The 20426-nt window shown below is 55.8% G+C and overlaps 1 protein-coding gene across 7 annotated transcripts in view; it reads left to right on the forward strand.

Annotated features, from left to right (window-relative positions):
* Positions 1-20426, forward strand: part of SHANK2 (SH3 and multiple ankyrin repeat domains 2) — a 548806-nt gene that overhangs the window by 365428 nt on the left and 162952 nt on the right. The window lies entirely within an intron of this gene.

A 20426-nucleotide genomic window follows, 5' to 3' on the forward strand; every position in this document is an offset into this window, starting at 1 on the left:
CCGTCCATCCATCCATCCATCCATCCATCCATCCATCCATCCATCCATCCGTCTGTCCATCCATCTATCCATCCGTCTGTCCATCCATCTGTCCATCCACCCATCCATCCATCCATCCATCCATCCACCCACCCACCCATCCATCCACCCACCCATCCATCCACTCATCCATCCATCCATCCATCCATCCATCCATCCATCTATCCATCCATCCGTCCGTCCATCTATCCATCCATCCATCCATCCATCCATCCATCCATCCATCCATCCATCCATCCATCTATCCATCCACTCAGCCGTCCACCCATCCATCCATCCACCTACCCATCCATCCACCTGCCACTCATCCATCCATCCGTTCATCCCCTCCATTCATCTATCCATCTGTTAGCCAGTATTCAACACAACCTAACTATTCAGGAAGCTAAGCGTATGGGGGTAAACAAGACAAGCTCAGTCTCTGACCTCATGTAGATTAAAGTCTAATTAGCGAAGGCAACAATAAGGTTAACAAACAAATGAGCCAGACCCTCTTTGTGGTTATGCTGTGAAGCAAGTCAGCAGTACTGCCAGGCAGTCTCTTGGGCAGGTTGGGGAAGGCCCATTCTGGGTAGGGAGCCAGAAGGACTCTCGGAGGAAGCGCCTTTTGAGTTGAAACCTGAAGGTCAAGGAGGAATCAGCAAATGCAAAGGCACTGGGGTGAAAAGAACCTGACGTGCAGGGTGGCAGGGGACGAGGAGGGCAGAGAAGACGATGTCAGGGAGGACCTGAGGCCTCGTGGAAGGACTTTGCATTTTCCACGCTTGCAGTCGGAGGAGACTGGAGGAGTGACAACATGGTCTGGTTCACTTGGCTACAGGAAAACAGACAGTAGGATGAATGGATGAGTTATGAGACCATTGCCGCCATCTTGGTGTTGTTTGGCGATGGTGCTTTGGGCTGGAGAGGAGGTGGAGAGGGAGGGGTGGGTGGATACGAGGTATGGGGTGAAGCTGGAGTGGACGGAACCTGCCGAGGCACTGGATGTGGGGATGAGGGACAGCAAGGGGGGCTCCCCACCTTCCCTTGGGTTTTGCAGGGAGGAGCCCCCAGAGGTGAGGGGGCTTCAGACCCAGTACCTGCCGGCACCTCTAGTGCACCCCCAAAGCTGCACAGGCAGCTTCTCATCCACTTGGAAGGAACGTGCCCACAAACAGCTCTGGGAAAGGGTCTCAGAAGGTGCGAGATTTCATTATTCCTCTCCCTTGGTGAGACCAATTTGCTCTTAGAGATTGAATTAGAAGGATGGCAAATCGTGCCCGTCCACCAGTTGAATATCCACTGTCCGTAGCTACTTATTTTCATGGCGTTCCGATATCATAGTCCAATTTTTATATCTTTTTAACTTGGTAATTGGAAATAGATACACACAGTTCAAAAATGCAAAGTGTGCACAAGTGCTACAGCGTGAAGAGTGCGGCTCCCTGTCGCCCTTAGCACGCAGCCCCCGTTTCTGTCCCCAGAGAGAACCTCCGTTACTGGTTTCCTGAGGGTCTTTCCAGAGATGGACTCTGAGTACAGAAGCATGTGTGCATATTATCTGAAGCCCTTTAAAGCCCTTGGTAATAGAGCATGCTAAGTTTTCGATCTGACTTTCCAACTAAGTCCCTGTGTGACTTTGGGCAACTTGCCGTCCCTCTCTGAGCTTCAGTCCCTGACCCACAACCAGGTTTGCAGAGTGGAGATCATGCTTCCTACTGGTGCCATGTCTCCAGCGGTGTTCATGTAAGAATGAATGAAAAAACATGTGTTTAGTGCTTGCAGCTCCCTCGAAGCATGGGCTATATAAATCCAGAGAGATGCGGAATTGTGAACGCGTGTGTGGGTAGCTGGCTTTCCTTTGAAACCCTAACTCTGTGTTCTGGAAGACTGCCTCAGTGTGTAGGTAGTAAGAACTGAATGGCAAGAAGCATTGATTTCCCCCATTCTTCCTCCACCATCATTTTATATTTTTTTATTATGCCTTAGACTCAAAAGAGAGGGATCAATCTCTGAGAACGTGCTCCGTCTGGATTCGTAAGGAAACATACTCTTGTTTTTCTCTCTTAATTGATGGCTGGGCCCAGCGGTTAGTCATGGAGCCCTCGGGGCAGCTCCTCTGTGGTAGGGAAAGAGGTGGTTTTGCTTTTTATTCAATAGATATCTGTGTTTTTAATTTTTACATATATGTATTTTAATTTTTTTAATTCTAATTTTTAATTTTTTTAATGATGTATTGCTTTCGTAATTTTGTGAAACCAAGGAAGAGAGGGGTGGCCCTTTGGGCACAGAGTCAGAGGTCACCCCAACTGCGCATCCCCACTCTTCCGTCTCCCTCTCCCAGTGGGACCACTTGCGTACACATGGCTGCTGGGATCCAGGTCTCCACTGGCACCAGTCACAGCCCCAGGGAATGTGCCCCAGTCTGAGCTTGTTATGGTTCCCCCCGCTCAAAAAACGCTCTTCTCTGCAGTCTGGTCCTCCCTCCTCCCTTTCTTCTCCCTTTCCTCCTCACTCAATTCATCACGAGGGTCTGAGGAGACCTGCCCCCTCCCCCCGACACCCTGCCGCCCCAGGTGGGGCCCCCTCAGCGCTGGTCCGCACTCTCTGTCCCCCGACAGCTGTCTGACTGCCCAGGAGACCCGCTCCGTAGTCACTCTCAGGCTAACATTTTCCCTCCCGTCACAGATTTTGGTCCAAGTGCTACGTGCATGTAATAAAGTAAGTCATTAATTTAACCAAACCACAAGGCAGGGCTGGGAAAGGAAGGAAAACTTGGTCTTTCCACCTCTCCGCAACCTCATCCACACAACCCCAGGAGGCAGAGGGACCACTTTAACTGTTGTTTCATTCTTCAGATGGTTGCCTCCTAACCCTCCGATTACCTCCTTGTGTGTTAATTTAACAACGTAAAGCACCGCTGATTCTTTGCCGTAAAGAGGAAGCTTTCATCCGTCTACCACTTCTCTCCCCAGTTTTGAAGTTACTGTTGGTCTGCTGATTACCTTTAAGTAACATTCTCAAATTCCTCCCTTGCTTAATAAATGTTAGACAGTATCACTCGACCCTTTGTTATGTCCCTATTTAAGCATTCTAAGTTTTGTCTATAAGTTGGATTCGAAAGTTAAAAGCTGGCAGAAAACAGTACATTACGATGATGATGTAAACGTTTACATGAGGACCAAGAACGGGGCTAGGACTCCAGTTCCTCTTTAAAGACCCATGAGAAGGGTCTTTCTAACATCACAGACCAGCGGATCCTTTCTTCTTCTACTCCATCAGTTGTTCAAAATCATGACAAATTTTAGCTTAGCGTTAGGGTCATGATGTTCACATTGCCTTTCTTCTTTTCTTGTGGGAGAAGAATTATGTCTTCTTTTTATGTCATCAAAATATCATCCTGTTTCTTATGTACCCCTGGGATCCCTGCCACTCTCATCGGAGGCCTCTGGCTCTCGGCCCTAATGTGGAGTTCCCAGTGGACAGTTATCATTCTGAGAGTCCCCTTCCTTGAGCTACTGGATAAGAGAACTGTGTCTTTATCCTTGTTCTGCTGGGACACGTATTCAAGTAACAACCTCAGGAAAGGCCCCTAGAGTATAGACTCTCATATCTGAAAAGTCTCTGATTTTCAAACGTGCTCAGTTTTGTAGAATTCCAGATTCAAAATGGTTATCCTGCTGAATGCTAAAGGCATCACCTCCTTTTCATCTCACCTTTCCTTGTTGCTGGTGACAAGTTACAGGGCGGATTCTTTGTTTCCTCCCTGGAACTTAGGAACGTCATTGTAGTCAATGCATCTATTTTCCTCGCTGCTCTGAAATGCCCTGGTGATGGGCTTGGGTGTGAGTCTTATCTTTTTTTAGTCTTGTTTTGTTTGTTTGTTTTGTTTTTTTTTCTTTCTGTGGTACGCGGGCCTCTCACTGTTGTGGCCTCTCCCGTTGCAGGGCACAGGCTCCGTACACGCAGGCTCAGCGGCCGTGGCTCACGGGCCCAGCCGCTCCGCGGCATGTGGGATCTTCCCAGACCGGGGCACGAACCCGCGTCCCCTGCATCGGCAGGCGGACTCCCAACCACTGCGCCACCAGGGAAGCCCATGAGTCTTATCTTTATCCATTATCTTCACTCTCGTGGAGGCTCCTTCAGACTGAAGCAGCTTCAGGTTTAAGAATATCCTTGTATCCTCCCCCTGAAAAACTCCCTCACTTCTCCGTCTCTGTCTTTCTGGATTTCCTGCGGGACCATCTGAGTCTGTTCCCCTTGTCCCTCATCCTTTCTCATGTTTTCTAACTCTCTGCCTTTCTGCTCTGTATTCTGGGAACTTCCTTCAACTTCTCACCTGTCCCTGTAAGTTATTATTCGGCGATCACATTGTGACGTGCCAAGAGCTCTTCCTTTCAGTGACGGGACAAGCTTCTAAGGCTTGGGAAAAGTGGTTTCTGGGTTTTGCGGGGGGGTAAACCAGACAGCCTTGCACGGGCAGGTCTCTGCACGCAGCTGCTCTCAAGGCAGAGCCCAAGCCGGTGTGTTTCCCTTCTGGAGTGAGCGCGCACAGAGGGGCGGGTGATGCGGTGGTGATGAGAGCAGGTCCTGGGGACGCTGGGTCCACGCTGGGTGATGGAGAGCGGGGGCGCCCTCTGGTCAGGGAAGGGTGTGCGGTGCAAAGGGCTCCGACCCGCGTCCCCCAGCCTCACCTCACCAGCTCCGTGACACAGACAAGACCATTCACTCCGCTCCACCTGGCGTCGATCGCCACAGGGATTTGAATAGATAGTTACTCAGGAAGCACAGCACAGGCCTGGCCCTTAGTATGCGTCCTGGGTGTGCTCTGGTTCCCAGCCCCTCAGGACAGCCGGGGGTTGCTGGCTTGGCGGCGTCAAGTGGACTCTGGCCTCTAAGCGCTGGACCTGGGGGCGTTGGATCCTCCTGGTAGCCCCAGATCCATGTGAGGGAAGGTTGCTCTGGCTGGGGAAATACTCAGACCCTCTACAGTGGCAGGAATCTCCTCTTGACCGGCCTGGGGAGCCAGCTCAGAAACTGCTCTGCAGGGGGTTGGGCAGCCCTGGGCCTCCCAGGTTGGGGGAGGGGTGCTTTCAGAGCTGCTGAGCCTGGCCGGCGAGGACCCCAGGGCCACCCTCCTCCAGGGCAGAGAAGCTGAGGCTCTCAGGGGCCCAGGGCTCTCTCATCAGCCTTTTCAAGGAGGCTCTGGCCCCTTTTTTCTGGACCTCAAGGCCCCTGCCTGGGGGCCAGGGGGTGGGTCTCTCCCCACAAGGGAGGCGTGTGGCTCAGTGCTCCCTCAGGCCACATTTAGAACACGCCCAGGTGGCCAGTGGGTGTGTGGGCTGGGGGAGCGCAGGCGGATGGGGGGACGATGGAGAAAGGAGGAGCCGGGGGAGGCTGGGGTTCCAGCACACCTCCAGGCTGGACCCCACGGGGATGGAGCAGGTGAGGACCACGTGTCACAGGAACCTCCCAGCCCCCAGAGCACCCGGCCGGAGAACCCGGCTGGTTCTCCCTAACGTTTAACCCGGTCACTGCCGCCAAAGCAGCCTCTGCCTCTGCACACCTCCTCCCCGACTGCCTGGCCTCTCCCTGCCCCCGTCCTGTCTCCGCCCTGGTTTGTAGCTTTTGCCAGTGCCCATAGTGTGAATCTTCCCGCCGTGGCTGATTTCAAGCTGCCCACGTGAGGTCACCAGATGCAGAGACAGCCCTGCGAGCCGGCAGGAGCCCCCACCGCCTCCCCTGGCCAATGTCCACATCCCTCCAACCCCCGCGGCCCTGGCTCAGGGTCTGAGACAGGGCCAGCCCTCAACTATGTGACCAGGTGAACTCATCTGAAATCCTGGGGGCAGCTTCAAGCCCAAGCCAACCGGCTCAGATGCCAGGGTCCCAGTCCCAGCTCTGACACTGGCCGCCTGCCTGGGCCTCAGTTTCCCCACCTGTAAAATGGCTACATCACCCCAGTGTCTCTACTGGCTATAGACTCTACACTCTGCCCGAAACTGCTGTCACCGCCAGCCGATGGGCACCTGTGAGTAAACTTCCTGGGAACTGCAGACGCCGAGATGCAGGCACAGGCAGCCAGTGGGGATGCCAGGCCCAGGAGGAGATGAGGAGGTTGGTTCTCACAGTGGCACCCAGTAGGCCCTTGGGAGATGCCCGTGCTGAATCCCCACTTCTGGCCAAGGCCTGGTGCTTCAGGCCCTCCTCCAGGAAGCAGTAGGGTCTTTGGTGTCTGACTTGGCAGGAGCCAGGGGGAGAGGCCAGTAGACCCCCGTCACCTGAGCCAGGGGGGAGCGGGGGAGCTGCTCTGCCTCTGCCCCTTCCGTCCTGCACCTGCTACGTCTGTCTCCTCCGGGACAGGACCGGGGCTGACTCTGACGTGTCACCTTTTCCCTGGTATCTGTCGTAGGGCTTGGCAAGTGCTCAACCCTCAGAGAATGGGAAGTGGGGGTGAAAGTGGGTGCAGGGGATGTGGGGACAGGAAGGGAATGGGTGGATGGGTGATAGATGGACAGATGATGGAAGGGTGAGTGAATGGGTGGATGGGTGAGCAGATGGGTGGATGGATGGGTGAATGAATAGATGGATGAATAGATGAGTAGATGGGTGGATAGATGAATGGGATGGAGGTGGGTGGATGGATGGATGGGTGGATGGATGGGTGGGTGGATAGATGAATGGATGGATGGGTGGGTGGATGGATGGATGGATGGGTGGATGGATGGGTGGATGGATGGGTGGGTGGATGGAGGAGATGGATGGATGGATGGATGGATGATGGATGGACAGATGATGGATGAGTGAGTGGATGGATGGATGAGTGAACGGGTGGATGGTTTATGGGTGAGCAGATGGGTGGATGGATGGGTGAATGAATAGATGGATGAATAGATGAGTAGATGGATGGATAGATGAATGGGATGGAGGTGGATGGATGGATGGATGGGTGGATGGATGGATGGATGGGTGGATGGATGATGGGTGGGTAGATGGATGACTGATGGATGGGTGGTTGGATGATAGATCAGTGGGTGGATGGATGGGTGAATGAATAGATGGATGAATAGATGAGTAGATGGATGGATAGATGAATGGGATGGAGGTGGGTGGATGGATGGATGGATGGATGGTTGGGTGGGTGGATGGAGGAGATGGATGGGTGGATGCCTGAATGAGTGGGTTGGTGGGCGAGTAGATGGAAGGAAGGCAGGCAAGCCAGGGCTCTGACCTCCTCATGTAGAGCATAGGCATTTCCGAAGCAGACATGGCCAGGTAGCAGACGGCAGCCACTGGCCTCTCCCTGGTAGCCAGTCGACCCCAAGTCCTGTCAATTCCCCTGGCTGGGCCTCCTCCCCCATTGCTGCAGCCTGGGCCAGATTCAGATTCGCCCCTCCCCCAGCTCTCACCTGGACTGGGCTTCAGTTCTCTGACTCATCTCCCGGCTATCAGCAGCTTTGTCCCCCTCACAGTCTACCCACTCGGGTGGTATTTCTGAAATGAGAGTTTCCTGCACGCGTACAACCTGCACTGGACGCAGTACGTTCGGCGCCTTTGTGTGTCGTGTAAGGACCTCTCCTCCACCCGCAGGCCCCTCTGCTCCCTCCACGGTACTCCGTGCCTTTGCCCTGGCTGGCTCTGCTTCCCGACACACACTCACCCCGGCCCCAGCCTAAGTCGTCCTCCACAGATCCCCTCCCCGACCTTCATCAGATTTACTGCAGTGCCAGCGCTGGGGCCCCCACAGCATCAAGCACCTGCCGTGTGCAGAGCACTTGCCCTGCATCCTTGGTCCTCACGCAGTTGTGGAAACTGAGGCTTGCTCATTCAGAGCACCCCAATTTCACACCCTCTTCTCAGCACCTCACCCCACCTCACCCCCCGGGAACGTCCGTGTCCTGTTCTGTGCAGATGAGGAAACCCACAGCGGGGCGGCCAGGTGCGCTCAGCCCCAGCCTTATGAGGATTCGAGGGACTTTCTCCCTTAGCGCCATCTCATGCCCATTTCTGATACATTATGTTCTGCGAGGGCCCTTTCTTGCCTGTGTCTTCAAGAATCATTCCAGGGGGGCGTGCCCGCCTCACAGGCACGGTTTCCTTTAGAGGTGATGAACGTTCTGGAGCTGCACAGAGCTGGTGGACGCACAGCATGATAAACGCACTAACTTCCTCCAAGTGTTCGCTTCACGGTGGTTAATTTCACGTTTTGTCGATTGCACTTCCATGTTTTTGAACAGAACATAATCTAGCTTTGTCTAAAGGTCCGCGTAGTCCAAGGAGCAGGCAGGCACCACCGGCCCCAGGCAGGGAGGCAAAGGGCCGGGTCCCAGAGGAAAGGGGCAGCTGCCGTCTGCCCTCCAGGGCAGAAGGACACCTGTCTCAGCCCCCAGGACACTGGCCCACATGCAGCCACCCGGGGCCTGCAGGAAGGCGTGGCCTAGAAGCCCTGCTGCCTTCTCTCCCCGGGAGGTGGGTTACACCGCCTGTAGCCCCAGGATGTCTGTGCACACTCTGGGTGGCTGCCAGCCTGCAAGCAGGGCTTTGCAGATTCCCGTCCGACTCCGCTAATCAAGGTCCAAGTGGCCGGAAGCCTGGCGTGGCCGATGGCGCCACTGTGTCCCCGGTCCCTGGCCTGGAGTTGGCCCTGCGGAGCCCAGGCTCTTTGCGGACGAGCAGGGGCTGGAGGATGAGCAAAGGGGGCCCGGGGGGCGGTGGGGAGGTGAGCTCTACGGAAGGGTTCCGGCTGGAGATCGGGAGGTTCTTCTGTCCTGTTCCCAAAGTGTGGGCTCTTCTCACAAATCACCTTTTTCGCCCAAGCCTCTGGGGACTCTCAGGTGGGAAGGCGGGGGCCCCCTGGCAGCACCGCCTGGGGACGTGGCTGGGATCTGAGGTCAGGGATCTGAGTCGGGTACCGAGAAACTGTTAGGGTCTCCACCCAGGAAACGCACAAATGCTTTACCTCTCCCCTATTCTCTTCTCGCCTGTGTGCTTAGAGCTTCTCTGTCCTGATGGGGACCCCGGGGCAGAGAGGCATGTGATCTACTGGAAGTGCCGCAGCCATCGGCCCTCCTCCACTGGAAGGACAGGGAGGGCGCCTGTGCGTCCTGCCGGGCGCGGCGCAGGGGCAGGGTATGCCTGTGTCCTGCCCCAGTGTTCCTGCCATGGCCTGCACTTCCCGATGGGGAGAGCGTGAGGGAATGAGCGACGTTGTCTTAGGAAACCGGGGAGTGGGTCGCTGAACGTGCATGGTGTCAGGCTCTGGGGGCCATTTCCCACATCTCAGGGTGATGAATGGATGAGGCGATGGGTTGATGAAGACCCTTGGGAGGGGGACGTGGATACAGAGAAGGGGGGAGCGCAGCGGGGACCCAGTACTTCGTCCATCTCTTGTTATGAGCTCATGGAGAAAACATGCATCATATGTGCAGAGATTCTGTTTGATGTAATTGGCGTGTGTGGTCAGCTGTTTAACGGCCCCCAAAGACGTCTGTGTCAAGTCCCCAGCACCTGTGCATGTCACCTTATATGGCAAAAAACGGAGGTCTTTGCAGGTGTGGTTAAGAATGTCAAGATGGGGACATTATCCGGGATTATCTGCGGGGGGCGGGGCTACATGTCATCACAGGTGTCCTTATAAGTGGGAGCCAGAGGGGGATTTGAATACAGACAAGGAGGAGACCACGCGATGACAGACAGAGGCTGGAGGGACGTGGCCATAGGCCCAGGGATGCCTGGAGCCCCCAGGAGCTGGAAGAGGCAGGAAGGACCCTCCTCTAGGACCCCTGGAGGGAGCCGTCCCAGCTGATGCCTTGGTTTTGGCCCGGTGACAACTGACAGTGAACTTCTGCCTCCAGAACTGTGAGAAATTTAGCTTCCTCTGTTTGAAGCCAGCCAGTGTGCTGTCACTGGTCGCAGCAGCCCCAGGACACTCACTAGGGTCAACAGGAGGTGACACGTTTTGCAGAAGCAACGGAAAGTGGGTGCTGGTCGGCAGGGGGAGGGCAGGCCGCTGCATTAAACAGAGACACCGGGTGGACCCCGCTGAGAAGGTGCGGGTGGACCAAAGACGTGGGGAAGGTGGGAGAGAGGGGTGAGGGGAGCAGCGGAAGAGAGACCCTGGGGCCGGGAGCGAAGCCTGTGCCACCACCTCCCAGGGTGAACCCTCTCCTCTGAGTTCCCGCTGTTTCACCTCAGACGCGTCACCATCTGTACCTCCATTTCCTCACCTGTGGGGTGATCCCTGACCCCGACGCATAGGGACACTACCTGCTCTCTCCTGCCGTTTAGGGCATGGGCCCCAGGGTACCCAGAAGCCTCCTCCTGGCAGGTAGCTGGGGCCCTTCCGGTCTGGGGAGTACAGCAGTGTCACCATCCTGGACGCGCCTCGCTGTGCCCTTGAGGACGTCTTTCGATCTGGTCCGTCCCTAAAACCATTTGCTGGGTCAGATGCACGCCCGAGCCCGCCCCCTGGGGCTCACTCGCACTCTGGCCGATGGCACGGGGCCCCCGTTTCTGTCACAGGGAAAAAGCAGCTCCCTCCGACCTGGAGAAAGTCCCCCTCACCCCAGGTGGGTTCCCTGCAGGTTTCAGCCTAAACAAGTCCAGCTCCTGTTCTTATAAAACCAAGGTGGTTCAGCCATCAGCATCCTCGCGCGACCAGCGCAGAATCCCGTGTGTTCAGGACATCGTGAGGGGGTTTCTGTTACTGAAACCAAGAGCTCCAACTAATAGACCAAGAAAGGATGGATTTTCTCTGAGGGGCACTGGGGGCTCCCTGCCCCGACCCCGGGTCACGGTGCTGGCAGGCTGGGCTGGATCCACTACTTGAACGAAACGGACTGAGCAGGTAGGAAACGGAACGATATGGGAACCCGGCATGCTCCAAGTCACTGCTTGGAGCAGTGATGGGGTGCATCCCCCCCGCCCCGGCAAGGCAGGGGGCACCCAGGGCTGGCGGTGGATCCAGTTTCCCGGAGTAGCTGGGGTGGATGCCCGGCGATGTGCACCTCTCGGCCTTCATGGAGATGATTCCCCAGGGGACCTGAGTTCCATCTTTATCTCATTAGTTTCTGTGCTGGGAATCTGATGGACTCTGTAACCTTGCAAGCCGAGGTGCCCGCCAGCCCCCGCTGAAACTCATCAGCGTCGCGTGCGGGATTAGATCTGGGTCTCACAAAGAGTTTTCTGCCGAATTCTCCTCCACCGGGGACCTGGAAACACGGAGGAACACTTCCACGCGCGAGCTGTTCTCGGGCACTCTCCGGGGTGACCCTACGCCCCGGAGCAGGGGCCCCTGAGACGCCCGTGTCACCGCCCAGCTCTCTTACCAGTCAGGGCACTTGACAGCAGAGCCCCCAGGAAATGGCATGTTTGCTGTTTCTGTGGGTAACTGCATGTGATCTAATTACTGACCTGGCTTTGTTCCTCCAACCCCGGGAGAGCGTGGCTTACAAGGAAAGAATGCGTGAATGTGTCCGCCGCAGTACTGTCTGCCTGCTCCCATGCCGGTGCCCGTGCCCCGACCTGCTTCTCCCCCCACCCCAGCATCTCCCCAGGCAGGGCCTGGGACGTGATGAGTCAGCCCCAGATCGGCGAGGTTTACTGGAAACACCCCCAGCCTGCATGGCAAGCTGGGTCTGTCTCGCCGTCTCTCCACCGCGGGGAGGGGCAGCTTAGGCGGTGTGGTGGTCCGAGTCGTGGCCCCCCAGAGACGCTGCGTCCTGATCTCTGGCACATGTCTATGTCACATGGCCGAGGAGAATTAAGTTTGCACGTGAGACCTTGTCAGCGTGTCAGCTGACCTCAAGATTGGAACATGATACTGGAGCATCTGGGTGGGCCCCGTGTTGACTGCAGCGTCCTTAGTAGAGGGGGGAAGGAGGGTCAGGAGTAGAGGGAGGGAGGATATATGACAGAAGAGCAGAGGGTGCAGTGATGGAGGAAGGGGCCACGAGCCAAGGGGTACAGGTGGCCTCTAGAAACGAAAGGGCGAGAAACAGATTCTCCCCTGGGGCCTCCGGGAGGACCTAGCCCTGCCGCACCCTGATGTTAGCCCCGTGAGACCTGCGACCTCCAGCAGTAAGAATAAATCTGCGTTGTGGACGCCACCGAGCTTGTGTTAAGTTGTTCCAGAAGCGACAGAAACTAACACGGTTTGTGAGCAGTGAGAACAGACCCTGGCACAGGCCGTTCTGATCCCTGTTCGCCGTAAGCACATTGCTGCCCGGGACAGGGAGAGAGGGCCCCGCTCTACAGATGGGGAGACGGAGGCTGCAAGGGTTCCGGCCACTTGCCCAAGGCCAGGAAGGGACTCGGGACCCCGGCTTCTGTCCCAGATGGTTCCCACCGCACCCCCTCCCTCGCTCATAGGCCTCCTTGGGACCCCCTGTCATCCCAGAGGCTTGCAGGACAGGAGATGAGGTCTGGGCTCGTGTGCCCACTGGGAAAATCCACGGGGTCCCCCGGCTCTGAGGCTGTGCTAGGGCCACCCAGGAGGAGGGTAGGTGTTTGCTGCCGCAGAGGCCCCGGCCACAGCCCACCTGCATCCGGGAACAAAGGCGCTGGCCGGGAGCACGGTGCACAGGGCAGGGCCGGGCCACGGAGGCCGGACTCACACAGCACCTGGAGGAAGGCCACCTTGACCAGTGTGGCATCAGGACGGCACCCGGCCTGCTTCTCACTTGCCTTCTCCGTGCTGCTCCCCCAGGGAGCCGGCCACCCCTGGTCAGGGTGCTGGCTGTCCCGGGAGCCTCGGAAGACCGCGGGGCCCTGAGGGACCCATCCCGGCCCCGGCACCTGCGCAGAGGTTTCTGCAGACAGAGCGCAGAGCCGGCGTTCACCGCCTGAGCCCACAGCATCCTCTCCGGACAGCCTGTGCGGCCATGTCACTCCACAGGTCACTCCTCGAATGAGTGACCTGGGCTGCCCTGCAGGCGCCCGCACACTGGGCAGCTTAGACCAACACAGATCTGTCCTCCCCCAGTTCTGGAGGTCAGAAGCCTGAGATCAAGGTGTGGGCGGGGCCCTGCTCCTTCCTGCCTCTTCCAGCTTCTGGGGCCCCGGCTGTCCCTGGGCCTGTGGCCGCGTCGCTCCAGTCTGTGCCTGGTCTTCATGTCGCTTTCTCCTCTTCCCTCTCTGTCTCCCCTCTCATGAGGGCGCCTCTCACTGGGTTCAGGGCCCCCCAGATTCAGAACGATCTCTCCTCCATCCTTACCTTAATTACTTCTGCAAAGACCCTGTTTCCTAATAAGTCACATTCCGAGTTCAGGGTGGACATGAATTTGGGGGGAACGCTCTCCAGCCACTGTACGTATGTCTTCCCTCGGGCATACCAGCGCCCCCAACGAGTGCCCAGGACTGACACCCGCCTGCCGCCACCCTCTGTGCACCCCCAGAGGCGGAACTCACACCCTGGGTGGGCCCTGGGGGCTTGGAAATGGCTCACCCTGCGTGTTGGCACGTGGGCCACCAGGAGCCTATAGGGCGCTGGGGTGGGTGGCAGGCAGTGGGCGAGGAAAGGTCTGGGCCAGGCCTGGGCTCTGACGGGGGACCCAGGTCACACACAGAAGCCACCTGGTGCCCACTGTGCATGGAGACACCCCAGGCTTTGGGGAGGGCGGGGCCAGCAGGAAGGACGGCACCCTGCCCTCCCCTCCCCAGGCCCCATCCAGGGGGGTCCTCCAGGGACGTGGGGAGAGGAAGGGAGGTCGTTTCAGACTGTTGTCGATCTGGTGGAGTGAAGGGAACAGGCTGACGGCATGGGGCAGGCGGCTGGAAGGGGCAGGGAGGTGTTTCAAGGGAGGTCACCTGAAGGGCGCACCCGCAGGGGGGACTGGGGGCCCGTCGTTCCCGACTCCCTCGCTGCTCCAGGGCTGAGGCTCTGGTCCTCACCCAGCTCGGGCACAGCGCCCTTTGTGTTAGTTGTGGGGAGACAGGACGTGGGTCCCAGGCCCCCGAGTTCTGCAGGACCTGGAGGAACTGGCCCAGACAGCGCACACCCCAAAAGGATGCCGAGGGCCGGGGAGGAGCTCTGTGGTCTCCCTCCGCCGGCCAAGGGGGCTCTGCAGCCCAGCACCTCCTCTGGATGCCCAGCTCCGCCCCCCGGGCAGCTGTATGACCTTGAGCTTTGGATCAGCTGGGATGCCTAGGGAGTCTGTGCTATGGTTAGCGGGAAATTAGTCTTGGCGAAGACCAAGGAAACCACTTTTATTTCGCTCTCAACTCTCTGAACTGAGTCCATTTGAGACAAGGGGCTGTCACCAAATCTTCCTCGGAAGACTGAAGGTCGTGCAGAACTTCAGGTCTGTGTCACCAGGGCTCCTGAATCCTCACTGCCAGCAATCAGCCAGCAAAGGAGAGGGTCTGGAGGACTCTTTCCCGGCCCAGAACATAACTTGAAGGATTTATCAGGAAGTCTTAGCATCCTGAAATCTGGGCATGGTCCGTATCCTCTCATCTATAACCAACCTCCCCTCCCTCCCTCTCCAACCTCTAGATGTCCATTAGGAAAGCTTTTATTATTTGCAAATAATCAAAACCCCACTAATGGTGTCTGAGGCCACCATGGTGAGCCTGGAGGAAGGCATGTCCAGGGTATGTCCCGTGGGTCAGTGGCGTCTCTGTAAGCTTCTTGGCCTTTCCCTCATGGCCAGAAGACGGCGGCCACAGCTCCGCATATCATGTCCTTAGAGCAAATCTTATGCAACAATATAGGGGAATAAAGCACCAGGAAGCACTCCTCTGATCTCTCTCCCCCCAAGTAAAATATTTCCAAGAGGGCCCCCCAGACACTCACCGTCACGCCTCATTGGCCAAAACCGTGTCCAGTGACCACCCCTAATTGCAGGGGAGGCTGGGAAAGCAAGGATCTGACTTTTCCAGCCTTGGTAGTGGAAGGCAGGCCGGGGGAAGGAGCTGGGTGTGTGAGAGGGCCAAGGCTCCCGGCCGCGCCTGGAAGTGGTGGCTTTTGGCGGGTTTTGAAAGATGAATAGGACTTCGGCATATAGCGATAGCGAGCCTACGGAGCGTGTTCCAGGCAGAAGTAAAAAAATGAGCACAGGAGCGGCACACCTGTCAGCCAGGAAGACCTCACCTGGCAGATGGCCCATTCGTTGCAACAGGGAGTCGTCAGGCGCGCACTTTCAGAACCACACATGCTATTTCAACGGCAAACCTTCACACAGGAGGGCTGGTTTCTGCACCGTTTTAGGTGTCGGGCCTCTGCTTTTAGCTCTGCTCACCCCACTGTGTTCTTCCTTGCTTGCATTCGCCGTGGCACACCATTTCCGGTTCTATTTCAATGTGGAGCAGGATGTACCGGCAGAAGCTTCTTGGGGGACCCCCAGGGGCTCTCCAGGGAGCTCGGGGATTGACAGGAAGTCACAGATGCCTTTTCCAGAATGTGCTACCGGAACCGGCCCTCTGCCACCCCGACAGGTCCTTCCCCACCTGGCCAGTGACCCCCAGCTGTTCAGTGTCACGCAGTCCTAGGTCATGGCGCCAGCCCCAGATAGCACGGCTTTGCCTCCAGCTGTGTGTCCTCATGCAAATCACTCAACCTCTCTGTGCCTCAGTTGCTTCATCCAGAGAGTGGGAGTAACAACAGTACCTCCTTCACGGGGTCATCTTGAGGATTCAGTGAATTTAACACAGGAAGCGCTTAGAACCCTGCCTAGTGACCAAAAGTGCTCAAAGACTGTGCATAATAATTATAACGTCTACTATTATTACTTCTCCATTATAACCAGGTAAGCCAGAATCCAGACCTCCTCCCACTTTGAGCCAACTAAGCACACAAAAACCCAGACACAGTCAGGGGGGAGGGCGTCTCTTTGTGCTTCAGAAAGGACTCTCCGTACGATCCTCTGAACCTTTCTAGCGCACCTCACAGATGACCCCATTTCTAAAAAGTTTTTTTTTTTCTTTTCAGAGGAAAAGCTCAGATATATCCAACCTGGCACCTGTGTGCGGTCGTATAAATGTTGCTTGCATAGGAGGATTAAGACTTTCTTAGCTTTTATTATATGTAGGTCCCTGAGGGTTACCTTGAGGCACTCATATACATGTATTATTTGTGTCAGTTCAAGTGTCTTCAGGACATTTAGAACATATCTTTATAACCCACGGCCCACGGGCCCAATCCGGCCCACCGCTTGTTTTTGTAAATAAAGTTTTATTGGAACATAGCTCCGCCCAGTCATTTACATAGTGTCCTGGCTGCCTTTCAGCCACAACTAGCAGAATGAGTAGTTACAACAGGGACTCTGTGTCCCAGCAAACCTGAAATGTTTACTCTCCGGCCCTTCACAGAAACAAGGCCAACCCCTGATCTAGAACGTTTGCCAAGCTCCTTTCACAGGGCTCCATCCACCTGGAAGTGTGTCTCCTTCACCCTTTGAGTGACTTTTAGAACTTCCCCTTCAGTGGAGGCAGTCTCTCATCTAAGCCTCAGCACTTGGAACAAGAATAAAATGTTCCCATGGAAGGAGGTTGGTGTTCTGGGGTGGACAGGAGCGGTGGCCGGGCTCTCCCCTCCAGCCGGGGCCTGGCCTGGGGTTCTCGTAGCCTTTCAGCTTAGAGGTCAGAGCCATCCTGGGCAGGTGAGCTTGGCAGGGGAACTGTGGGGTCAGGGTGAGCCCTCCATGCCCCTCACCCCACCCAGGTTCCACCTCCTGTCCAAAGCCAGGGTCCCCGAGTGACACCCCCGCTCAGTCTGATTCAGTGGCTTTATAGCTGTGGATAATGCCCACCTCCCCCAGAGGGACTCGGGAACTGGCCTCGCCAGCTGAGCCCAGTGTCTGCCTGCCAGCCCACTCAGCGTGGTCTTTGGGGGCAAACTCGAGACCGACAGATGGGGCGGCCTGGCCTGTCGTTTTGATCACCAAAGGAAGAAAAGTCACGGCAGCCCCTTCCCGGACCCCCAGCAAAATGCCAGGAACTTGTCCTGCTCCCCTAGTTTTGGTTTCTTTGTGTGTGTCTGTATTTTGCTTGTTTTCTTTAAAAAACGTTCAGTTCAGAGTCAAAGGCCAAGGTTGATGAGTTGGCCCTGCCCCCTGGCCGAGCCACGTGGCCCTGGGCAAACCCTTCCCCCACCAGCTTCACGGACTCTCACGAGAATGATCCCATCCGCCTGGAGGGTGGGAAGGGTCTTGGGGGAGGTAGTGTGGGAAAGCGGCTTAGACAGGGCTGCAGGCACCGTGCTCCCCGCTGAAGGCGGCCGAACAGGAGGGCGACCATCTCTTCCTGTTTGCCTGGGACCAGCCTGGTTTTAAAACTGAAAGCGCCGTGTCTCAGGAAACGCCTCGGGCCCGGGTAGCCCAGGACATGGGTCACTCCATCTGCATCACAGGCCGCACACAAGAGTCCCGGGCTTAGGTTTCATTTGTTGAGTCAGTGAGCATCATTTAAGTACCTACCGGAATGTTCTGACCCCAAGCCCAGAGTGTGTGGGGGGGATCCTGTCCGGGGTCCCATTGCCAGCCTTTGCCAGAGCCAGGACGAGAAAGCGGGGCGTCTAGAAGTGAGGCGGGCAGGGCCAGGCCCCGCCCTGGGGGCACCCACACGCTGCTGGGAGAATCAGACTGTAAACAAATAAATCATAATTTCAAATTCAGTAAGTGAAGAGACAGTGATAAAGCAGAGGGAAGGACAGAGCATCGGGACCATGGAGGGTGCGTCTGGGCAGGAAGGAGGGCGCTCCGCAAAGCGACCTCGGGACGTGGCCAGTGACGGGAGTCTGGCTCCTGAGGGCCTGCAGCAGTGTTCCAGGCGGAGCGCAGGCACCGCAGTGGAGGTGGGCTTGACCCGGTGGCGGCCGCGTGGCTGGAACACGGAGATCGAGGAAGAGGACCGGGCAGATCACGCAGGGTCTTCGCCGTGGGGGGGGAATTCGGATTTTTACCCGATTCCGATGAGCAGCTGTCGGAGTATTTTAAGTGAGAAAGATATGATCTGGTTTCAGGTTTTTATAATAAAGAGTGAATTCAAGGGGAGACTGGTCAGGAAGCTTTTGTGATCCTGATGTGAAAAGATGGGGCCCTGGAATACGGGGAGTTCAGGACAGGTGTGCAAACTCCGGCTCTGTCTTGGCGCTCCTGCGGATGACACGTACCGACAGGTTAGGTGGGAACAGAGGCTTCAGGAAGACTCCCCGGGTTGGGACCGGCACCTGGGCATTCTGCGTCCCACTTGCATGGGTACCAAGGCTCTTTTCCTCTGGCCCTGGAACCTGGAGCATCTTTTCCCCGGTTGCTGGGGGGCCCCGTCCTGCAAGGCTGAGCTCCCTGCTTTTCCAGTGACATGGGACGGCACGTTGCTCATGACGGCAGCACGCGGCGTCTACACAGGCAGAGCCCTGGGGGCTCCTGCCACTTTGAAAGCACAGGGAGGTCCCTGGGCATCCCTCCCTCACGGGCCCCCTGCCTCCTGGCTTTCTGACTCACAGGAGTGTCCTGCTCTAAATAAACGCACGTGAAGGATGTTCAGGCACACCTCACTTTACTGCACTTCGCTTCATTGTGTATTTTTCACAAATTGAAGGTTTGCGGCAACTCTGTGTCCAGCAAGTCTGTTGGCGCCATTTTTCCAACATCTGCTCGCTTGGTGTCTCTGCGTCCCATTTTGGTAATTCTCACATTTCAAACGTTTTCATTGTTATATTTGCTACGGTGATCTGTGATCAATGATCTTTCATGTTACTGTTGCAAAAAGACTGCATCTCACTAAAGGTTCAGATGATGGTTAATATTTCTTAGCCATAAAGTATTTTTTTTCTATTTTTATTTTTTTGGCTGTGTTGGGTCTTTGTTGCTGCACGTGGGCTTTCTCTGCTAGCAGAGAGCGGGGGCTACTCTTCGCTGCGGTGTGTGGGCTTCTCATTGTGGTGGCTTCTCTTGTTATGGGGCACGGGCTCAGTAGTTGTGGCGCACGGGCTTAGTTGCTCTGCGGCATGTGGGATCTTCCCGGACCAGGGATCAAATCCGTGTCCCCTGCATTGGCAGGCGGATTCTTAACCTCTGCGCCACCAGGGAAGCCCCCCATAAAGTGTTTTTTAATTAACGTATGTACATTATTATTGTAGACATAATGCTTTTACCACTTAATAGACTGCAGTGTAGTGTAAACATCACTTTTATATGCCCTGGGAAACCAGAAAACTCGTGTGACTCGCTCTGTTTCCATATTCCCTTTATTTCCGTGATCTGGAACTGAACCCCCGATATCTGCAAGGTCTGCCTGCACCTTTATGAGGAAGGAAGCCTTGGGGGTGCCCTGCTGATGTCACCAGCAGATTCTTTTACGTAGGGAGCATGTATAAATATTTCAGTTTACATTTAACGTTTTCAGAATGAATGCGTAAGATACACTCTCACTAGCTGATAAAGTCTGCCACCCTCTGCTGTGTGTCACACCCTGTGCTGTGGACTGACTTTTTTTTTTTATTGGAGTATAGTTGATTTACAATGTTGTGTTAGTTTCAGGCGTACAGCAAAGTGATATAGTTATATATATATATATATATTCTTTTTCAAATTCTTTTCAATTATAGGTTATTACAAGATATTGAATGTAGTTCCCTGTGCTATACCGTAGGTCCTTGTTGGTTATCTATTTTATATATAGTAGTGTGTATCTGTTAGTCCCAAACTCCTAATTTCTTTTTTATTTACCCCATTTCTTATCTCACTGTGATGTTTCAAGGCTGCGGTTGCCATCCATATTTTGACATCCAAGGTCACAGAGCTGGTTTGGTCAAACCGGGACCCCCCACCCGGGTCCTTCCGCTTCTAAGTGGCTGGTTTCCCTTTCCGATCACACTTCCGTGCATCTCCTCGGGGAGCGATGGTTACACCTCCTGTCATTATTCCGGAGGCATCTAAGCTGTGTCTTTGTCGTCTACGTTCTTGGCAGGTAACACAGCCTGCTTTGCTTAGGAAATGCTCTGGGGTGATTTATTACAAAGTGATGAGACAATTTAATTTGAATCAAGTTCTTTGCACATTATTGCTTCTGTTGGGAAAAACTTGTAATTGTTTATCACGTTAGTGATGAGCAGGGAGATGCCGTGATCGTGGCAGGCGGGGCGTGTTCAGAATCGCCTGTTGGAGAAACGGCTCCCGTAAGAGCGCGTCTCCGCGGATTGGGTGGGTGCGCTCCGTGGGGACAGCCCGTCATCCTCACCCGTGAGATTGAGATGATGCCGCTTCACGGGCAAGGCCTCCAGGAGCCAGGAGCCGTGTCACTGGGGGATGAATTGGCCACATTCGTCATCTCCCGCGCGTGACACAGAGCAGCCTTGCGCAGTCCGCCTCCCTGAGCACCGAGGTGGCGTGGGCTTCCCATCCCCTGGGAATTAGGGCTGCCTCCTGCTCGTGAGGGGTGGGGAGGGCTAGAGGGCAACACCAAGCGTT

Source organism: Pseudorca crassidens, chromosome 9 (genome assembly GCF_039906515.1).
Source record: "Pseudorca crassidens isolate mPseCra1 chromosome 9, mPseCra1.hap1, whole genome shotgun sequence".
In the NCBI taxonomy this organism is placed as follows: Eukaryota; Metazoa; Chordata; class Mammalia; order Artiodactyla; family Delphinidae; genus Pseudorca; species Pseudorca crassidens.